Here is an 8,952-nt window from a genome sequence, read left to right as displayed (position 1 = left end):
CCCATGTTGTTTACCATTCACTAGCAATCCTTAGTGAATCCCTTCAAACCCTACTTTCCAAAGGGACCACAAAGCACTCTCCCTTTGCCTTCCTTCGATCTTTGGGGTTTCCTGGTGCTTATAAGGTAGATATTTCTGTTGTTCACATTGACACCTTCTAGTGCCTTAAGAAAACTCTGAACGTTTTCAGGTCAGGTTTCAAGCCCTGTTCTCCACAGGGACCACAGAGCATTCCCCCTGCGCCTTTGTTCTGTGTTTTGTACTTCCCAGCTGCGGTAGAAGGGAGATACATCTGCTGTTCACATTTACACCTTGTAGTGGCTTATGGAAAGAAGGCCTCCATTGCCCTTCTTTTGGCATATAGTTGTCCTCAACTGAACGTGGCCTACAGGTCCCAGAACTGTCGGGCAGGCCTTCGCCTACATCTTAGAATCTAGTGCACAGCCTAGTGGCCTATGATATCGTAAGGGCTTTCTGGAGTTAAAGCACCGCTTTGACACAGGCTGCCTTGGACCTGGGGCCTGCCTATTTCTGTGACGAGAAATGGATTGTGTTAAGAAGAGAAGATATGGAACAACAGTGTTTCCCTGCCACAATTGAGACTGCAACACTCTAAATCCCAGTGAGGAGAAAAACGTTTCCCTTCAAGCTCTCTTTTCCAAAGAAAACATAGAGCATTCTCCCTGCACTTTCCTTTTGAGTTTTGTACTTCCCAGGTGTGGAAGAAGGGAGATACTTTTGCTGTTCACATTTACACCTTCTAGTGGCTTAAGGAAAGAAGGCCTCCATTGCCCTTCTTTTGGCGTATAGTTGTCCTCAACTGAACGTGGCCTACAGGTCCCGGAAGTTTCGGGCAGTCCGTCGTTTACATGTTGCATCCTAGTGCAGAGGCCCATGGCCTAAGACACCGTAAACGCTTCCTGCATTTCAAGCACCGCTTTGACACACGCTGCCTTGGACCTGCGGCTTGCTTGTCTGTGTGACGAGAAAAAGAGAGCTTGAGCTCGAGGCTAGTCGTCCCATGTGGTTTACCTATTCACTAACAATCCTTAGTGAATCCCTTCAAAGCCTGTTTTCCAAAGGCACCACAAAGCACTCTCCCTTTGCCTTCCTTCGGTCTTTGGGGCTTGCCGGTGCTGTAGAAGGTAGATACTTCTGTTGTTCACATTGACACCTTCTAGTGGCTTCAGAAATCCCTGAACGTTTTCAGGTCAGGTTTCAAGCCCTATTCTCCACAAGGACCACAGAGCATTCCCCCTGCGCCTTCGTTCTGTGTTTTGTACTTCCAAGCTGTGGTAGAAGGGAGATACATCTGCTGTTCGCATTTACACCTTCTAGTGGCTTAAGGAAAGAAGGCCTCCATTGCCCTTCTTTTGGCATATAGTTGTCCTCACCTGAAAGTGGCCTACAGGTCCCGGAACTGTCGGGAAGTCTATCGCCTACATCTTAGAATCTAGTGCACCGCCTAGTGGCCTATGACATCATAAAGGCTTCCTGGAGTTAAAGCACCGCTTTGACACACGCTGCCTTGGACCTGCCGCCTGCCTGTCTGTGTGACGAGAAAAAGAGAGCTTGAGCTCGAGGCTAGTCGTCCCATGTGGTTTACCTATTCACTAGCAATCCTTAGTGAATCCCTTCAAACCCTGTTTTCCAAAGGGACCACAAAGCACTCTCCCTTTGCCTTCCTTCGGTCTTTGGGGCTTGCCGGGGCTGTAGAAGGTACTTACTTCTGTTGTTCACATTGACACCTTCTAGTGCCTTAAGAAAACTCTGAACGTTTTCAGGTCAGGTTACAAGCCCTGTTCTCCTCAGGGACCACAGAGTATTCCCCCTGCGCCTTTGTTCTGTGTTTTGTACTTCCCAGCTGCGGTAGAAGGGAGATACATCTGATGTTCACATTTACACCTTCTAGTGGCTTATGGAAAGAAGGCCTCCATTGCCCTTCTTTTGGCATATAGTTGTCCTCAACTGAACGTGGCCTACAGGTCCCAGAACTATTGGGCAGGCCTTCGCCTACATCTTAGAATCTAGTGCACAGCCTAGTGGCCTATGATATCGTAAGGGCTTTCTGGAGTTAAAGCACCGCTTTGACACAGGCTGCCTTGGACCTGGGGCCTGCCTATTTCTGTGACGAGAAATGGATTGTGTTAAGAAGAGAAGATATGGAACAACAGTGTTTGCCTGCCACAATTGAGCCTGCAACAATCTAAATCCCAGTGAGGAGAAAAAGGTTTCCCTTCAAGCTCTCTTTTCCAAAGGGAACACAGCGCATTCTCCCTGCACTTTCCTTCTGAGTTTTGTACTTCCCAGGTGTGGAAGAAGGGAGATACTTTTGCTGTTCACATTTACACCTTCTAGTGGCTTAAGGAAAGAAGGCCTCCATTGCCCTTCTTTTGGCGTATAGTTGTCCTCAACTGAACGTGGCTTACACGTCCCAGAAGTTTCGGGAATTCCATCGTTTACATGTTGCATCCTAGTGCAGAGGCCCATGGCCTAAGACACCGTAAACGCTTCCTGCATTTCATGCACCGCTTTGACACACGCTGCCTTGGACCTGCGGCTTGCTTGTCTGTGTGACGAGAAAAAGAGAGCTTGAGCTCGAGGCTAGTCGTCCCATGTGGTTTACCTATTCACTAACAATCCTTAGTGAATCCCTTCAAAGCCTGTTTTCCAAAGGCACCACAAAGCACTCTCCCTTTGCCTTCCTTCGGTCTTTGGGGCTTGCCGGGGCTGTAGAAGGTACTTACTTCTGTTGTTCACATTGACACTTTCTAGTGCCTTAAGAAAACTCTGAACGTTTTCAGGTCAGGTTTCAAGCCCTATTCTCCACAAGGACCACAGAGCATTCCCCCTGCGCCTTCGTTCTGTGTTTTGTACTTCCAAGCTGCAGTAGAAGGGAGATACATCTGCTGTTCGCATTTACACCTTCTAGTGGCTTAAGGAAAGAAGGCCTCCATTGCCCTTCTTTTGGCATATTGTTGTCCTCACCTGAAAGTGGCCTACAGGTCCCGGAAGTGTCGGGTAGTCCATCGCCTACATCTTAGAATCTAGTGCACAGCCTAGTGGCCTATGACATCATAAAGGCTTCCTGGAGTTAAAGCACCGCTTTGACACACGCTGCCTTGGACCTGCCGCCTGCCTGTCTGTGTGACGAGAAAAAGAGAGCTTGAGCTCGAGGCTAGTCGTCCCATGTGGTTTACCTGTTCACTAGCAATCCTTAGTGAATCCCTTCAAACCCTGTTTTCCAAAGGGACCACAAAGCACTCTCCCTTTGCCTTCCTTCGGTCTTTGGGGCTTGCCGGTGCTGTAGAAGGTACTTACTTCTGTTGTTCACATTGACACCTTCTAGTGCCTTAAGAAAACTCTGAACGTTTTCAGGTCAGGTTTCAAGCCCTGTTCTCCACAGGGACCACAGAGCATTCCCCATGCGCCTTTGTTCTGTGTTTTGTACTTCCCAGCTGCGGTAGAAGGGAGATACATCTGATGTTCACATTTACACCTTGTAGTGTCTTATGGAAAAAAGGCCTCCATTGCCCATCTTTTGGCATATAGTTGTCCTCAACTGAACGTGGCCTACATGTCCCACAACTGTCGGGCCGGCCTTCGCGTACATCGTAGAATCTAGTGCACAGCTTATTGGCCTATGATTTCGTAAGGGCTTTCTGGAGTTAAAGCACCGCTTTGACACAGGCTGCCTTGGACCTGGGGCCTGCCTATTTCTGTGACGAGAAATGGATTGTGTTAAGAAGAGAAGATATGGAACAACAGTGTTTCCCTGCCACAATTGAGACTGCAACACTCGAAATCGCAGTGAGGAGAAAAACGTTTCCCTTCAAGCTCTCTTTTCCAAAGAAAACACAGAGCATTCTCCCTGCACTTTCCTTTTGAGTTTTGTACTTCCCAGGTGTGGAAGAAGGGAGATACTTTTGCTGTTCACATTTACACCTTCTAGTGGCTTAAGGAAAGAAGGCCTCCATTGCCCTTCTTTTGGCGTATAGTTGTCCTCAACTGAACGTGGCTTACACGTCCCAGAAGTTTCGGGCAGTCCGTCGTTTACATGTTGCATCCTAGTGCAGAGGCCCATGGCCTAAGACACCGTAAACGCTTCCTGCATTTCAAGCACCGCTTTGACACACGCTGCCTTGGACCTGCGGCTTGCTTGTCTGTGTGACGAGAAAAAGAGAGCTTGAGCTCGCGGCTAGTCGTCCCATGTGGTTTACCTATTCACTAACAATCCTTAGTGAATCCCTTCAAAGCCTGTTTTCCAAAGGCACCACAAAGCACTCTCCCTTTGCCTTCCTTCGGTCTTTGGGGCTTGCCGGTGCTGTAGAAGGTAGATACTTCTGTTGTTCACATTGACACCTTCTAGTGGCTTCAGAAATCCCTGAACGTTTTCAGGTCAGGTTTCAAGCCCTATTCTCCACAAGGACCACAGAGCATTCCCCCTGCGCCTTCGTTCTGTGTTTTGTACTTCCAAGCTGCGGTAGAAGGGAGATACATCTGCTGTTCGCATTTACACCTTCTAGTGGCTTAAGGAAAGAAGGCCTCCATTGCCCTTCTTTTGGCATATAGTTGTCTTCACCTGAAAGTGGCCTACAGGTCCCGGAAGTGTCGGGTAGTCCATCGCCTACATCTTAGAATCTAGTGCACAGCCTAGTGGCCTATGACATCATAAAGGCTTCCTGGAGTTAAAGCACCGCTTTGACACACGCTGCCTTGGACCTGCCGCCTGCCTGTCTGTGTGACGAGAAAAAGAGAGCTTGAGCTCGAGGCTAGTCGTCCCATGTGGTTTACCTATTCACTAGCAATCCTTAGTGAATCCCTTCAAAGCCTGTTTTCCAAAGGGACCACAAAGCACTCTCCCTTTGCCTTCCGTCGATCTTTGGGGTTTCCTGGTGCTTATAAGGTAGATATTTCTGTTGTTCACATTGACACCTTCTAGTGCCTTAAGAAAACTCTGAACGTTTTCAGGTCAGGTTTCAAGCCCTGTTCTCCACAGGGACCACAGAGCATTCCCCCTGCGCCTTTGTTCTGTGTTTTCTACTTCCCAGCTGCGGTAGAAGGGAGATACATCTGATGTTCACATTTACACCTTGTAGTGGCTTATGGAAAGAAGGCCTCCATTGCCCTTCTTTTGGCATATAGTTGTCCTCAACTGAACGTGGCCTACAGGTCCCAGAACTGTCGGGCAGGCCTTCGCCTACATCTTAGAATCTAGTGCACAGCCTAGTGGCCTATGATATCGTAAGGGCTTTCTGGAGTTAAAGCACCGCTTTGACACAGGCTGCCTTGGAGCTGGGGCCTGCCTATTTCTGTGACGAGAAATGGATTGTGTTAAGAAGAGAAGATATGGAACAACAGTGTTTCCCTGCCACAATTGAGACTGCAACACTCTAAATCCCAGTGAGGAGAAAAACGTTTCCCTTCAAGCTCTCTTTTCCAAAGAAAACATAGAGCATTCTCCCTGCACTTTCCTTCTGAGTTTTGTACTTCCCAGGTGTGGAAGAAGGGAGATACTTTTGCTGTTCACATTTACACCTTCTAGTGGCTTAAGGAAAGAAGGCCTCCACTGCCCTTCTTTTGGCATATAGTTGTCCTCAACTGAACGTGGCCTACAGGTCCCGGAAGTTTCGGGCAGTCCGTCGTTTACATGTTGCATCCTAGTGCAGAGGCCCATGGCCTAAGACACCGTAAACGCTTCCTACATTTCAAGCACCGCTTTGACACACGCTGCCTTGGACCTGCGGCTTGCTTGTCTGTGTGACGAGAAAAAGAGAGCTTGAGCTCGAGGCTAGTCGTCCCATGTGGTTTACCTATTCACTAACAATCCTTAGTGAATCCCTTCAAAGCCTGTTTTCCAAAGGCACCACAAAGCACTCTCCCTTTGCCTTCCTTCGGTCTTTGGGGCTTGCCGGTGCTGTAGAAGGTAGATACTTCTGTTGTTCACATTGACACCTTCTAGTGGCTTCAGAAATCGCTGAACGTTTTCAGGTCAGGTTTCAAGCCCTATTCTCCACAAGGACCACAGAGCATTCCCCCTGCGCCTTCGTTCTGTGTTTTGTACTTCCCAGCTGCGGTAGAAGGGAGATTCATCTGCTGTTCGCATTTACACCTTCTAGTGGCTTAAGGAAAGAAGGCCTCCATTGCCCTTCTTTTGGCATATAGTTGTCCTCACCTGAAAGTGGCCTACAGGTCCCGGAAGTGTCGGGTAGTCCATCGCCTACATCTTAGAATCTAGTGCACAGCCTAGTGGCCTATGACATCATAAAGGCTTCCTGGAGTTAAAGCACCGCTTTGACACACGCTGCCTTGGACCTGCCGCCTGCCTGTCTGTGTGATGAGAAAAAGAGAGCTTGAGCTCGAGCCTAGTAGTCCCATGTGGTTTACCTATTCACTAGCAATCCTTAGTGAATCCCTTCAAACCCTGTTTTCCAAAGGGACCACAAAGCACTCTCCCTTTGCCTTCCTTCGGTCTTTGGGGCTTGCCGGTTCTGTAGAAGGTACTTACTTCTGTTGTTCACATTGACACCTTCTAGTGCCTTAAGAAAACTCTGAACGTTTTCAGGTCAGGTTTCAAGCCCTGTTCTCCACAGGGACCACAGAGCATTCCCGCTGCGCCTTTGTTCTGTGTTTTGTACTTCCCAGCTGCGGTAGAAGGGAGATACATCTGCTGTTCACATTTACACCTTCTAGTGGCTTATGGAAAGAAGGCCTCCATTGCCCTTCTTTTGGCATATAGTTGTCCTCAACTGAACGTGGCCTACAGGTCCCAGAACTGTCGGTCAGGCCTTCGCCTACATCTTAGAATCTAGTGCACAGCCTAGTGACCTATGATATCGTAAGGGCTTTCTGGAGTTAAAGCACCGCTTTGACACAGGCTGCCTTGGACCTGGGGCCTGCCTATTTCTGTGACGAGAAATGGATTGTGTTAAGAAGAGAAGATATGGAACAACAGTGTTTCCCTGCCACAATTGAGACTGCAACACTCTAAATCCCAGTGAGGAGAAAAACGTTTCCCTTCAAGCTCTCTTTTCCAAAGAAAACACAGAGCATTCTCCCTGCACTTTCCTTTTGAGTTTTGTACTTCCCAGGTGTGGAAGAAGGGAGATACTTTTGCTGTTCACATTTACACCTTCTAGTGGCTTAAGGAAAGAAGGCCTCCATTGCCCTTCTTTTGGCGTATAGTTGTCCTCAACTGAACGTGGCTTACCCGTCCCAGAAGTTTCGGGCAGTCCGTCGTTTACATGTTGCATCCTAGTGCAGAGGCCCATGGCCTAAGACACCGTAATCGCTTCCTGCATTTCATGCACCGCTTTGACACACGCTGCCTTGGACCTGCGGCTTGCTTGTCTGTGTGACGAGAAAAAGAGAGCTTGAGCTCGCGGCTAGTCGTCCCATGTGGTTTACCTATTCACTAACAATCCTTAGTGAATCCCTTCAAAGCCTGTTTTTCAAAGGCACCACAAAGCACTCTCCCTTTGCCTTCCTTTGGTCTTTGGGGCTTGATGGTGCTGTAGAAGGTAGATACTTCTGTTGTTCACATTGACACCTTCTAGTGGCTTCAGAAATCCCTGAAAGTTTTCAGGTCAGGTTTCAAGCCCTATTCTCCACAAGGACCACAGAGCATTCCCCCTGCACCTTCGTTCTGTGTTTTGTACTTCCAAGCTGCGGTAGAAGGGAGATACATCTGCTATTCGCATTTACACCTTCTAGTGGCTTAAGGAAAGAAGGCCTCCATTACCCTTCTTTTGGCATATAGTTGTCCTCACCTGAAAGTTGCCTACAGGTCCCGGAACTGTCGGGTAGTCCATCGCCTACATCTTAGAATCTAGTGCACAGCCGAGTGGCCTATGATATCATAAAGGCTTCCTGGTGTTAAAGCACCGCTTTGACACACGCTGCCTTGGACCTGCCGCCTGCCTGTCTGTGTGACGAGAAAAAGAGAGCTTGAGCTCGAGGCTAGTCGTTCCATGTGGTTTACCTATTCACTAGCCATCCTTAGTGAATCCCTTCAAACCCTGTTTTCCAAAGGGACCACAAAGCACTCTCCCTTTGCCTTCCTTCGGTCTTTGGGGCTTGCCGGTTCTGTAGAAGGTACTTACTTCTGTTGTTCACATTGACACCTTCTAGTGCCTTAAGAAAACTCTGAACGTTTTCAGGTCCGGTTTCAAGCCCTGTTCTCCACAGGGACCACAGAGCATTCCGCCTGCGCCTTTGTTCTGTGTTTTGTACTTCCCATCTGCGGTAGAAGGGAGATACATCTGATGTTCACATTTACACCTTCTAGTGGCTTATGGAAAGAAGGCCTCCATTGCCCTTCTTTTGGCATATAGTTGTCCTCAACTGAACGTGGCCTACAGGTCCCAGAACTGTCGGGCAGGCCTTCGCCTACATCTTAGAATCTAGTGCACAGCCTAGTGGCCTATGATATCGTAAGGGCTTCCTGTTGTTAAAGCACCGCTTTGACACAGGCTGCCTTGGACCTGGGGCCTGCCTATTTCTGTGACGAGAAATGGATTGTGTTAAGAAGAGAAGATATGGAACAACAGTGTTTCCCTGCCACAATTGAGACTGCAACTCTCGAAATCCCAGTGAGGAGAAAAACGTTTCCCTTCAAGCTCTCTTTTCCAAAGAAAACACAGAGCATTCTCCCTGCACTTTCCTTTTGAGTTTTGTATTTCCCAGGTGTGGAAGAAGGGAGATACTTTTGCTGTTCACATTTACACCTTCTAGTGGCTTAAGGAAAGAAGGCCTCCATTGCCCTTCTTTTGGCGTATAGTTGTCCTCAAGTGAACGTGGCCTACAGGTGCCGGAAGTTTCGGGCAGTCCGTCGTTTACATGTTGCATCCTAGTGCAGAGGCCCATGGCCTAAGACACCGTAAACGCTTCCTGCATTTCAAGCACCGCTTTGACACACGCTGTCTTGGACCTGCGGCTTGCTTGTCTGTGTGA

Source organism: Hyperoodon ampullatus (assembly GCF_949752795.1).
Source record: "Hyperoodon ampullatus genome assembly, chromosome: 10".
Taxonomy (NCBI): Eukaryota; Metazoa; Chordata; class Mammalia; order Artiodactyla; family Ziphiidae; genus Hyperoodon; species Hyperoodon ampullatus.
This window is presented reverse-complemented; position numbering follows the sequence as displayed.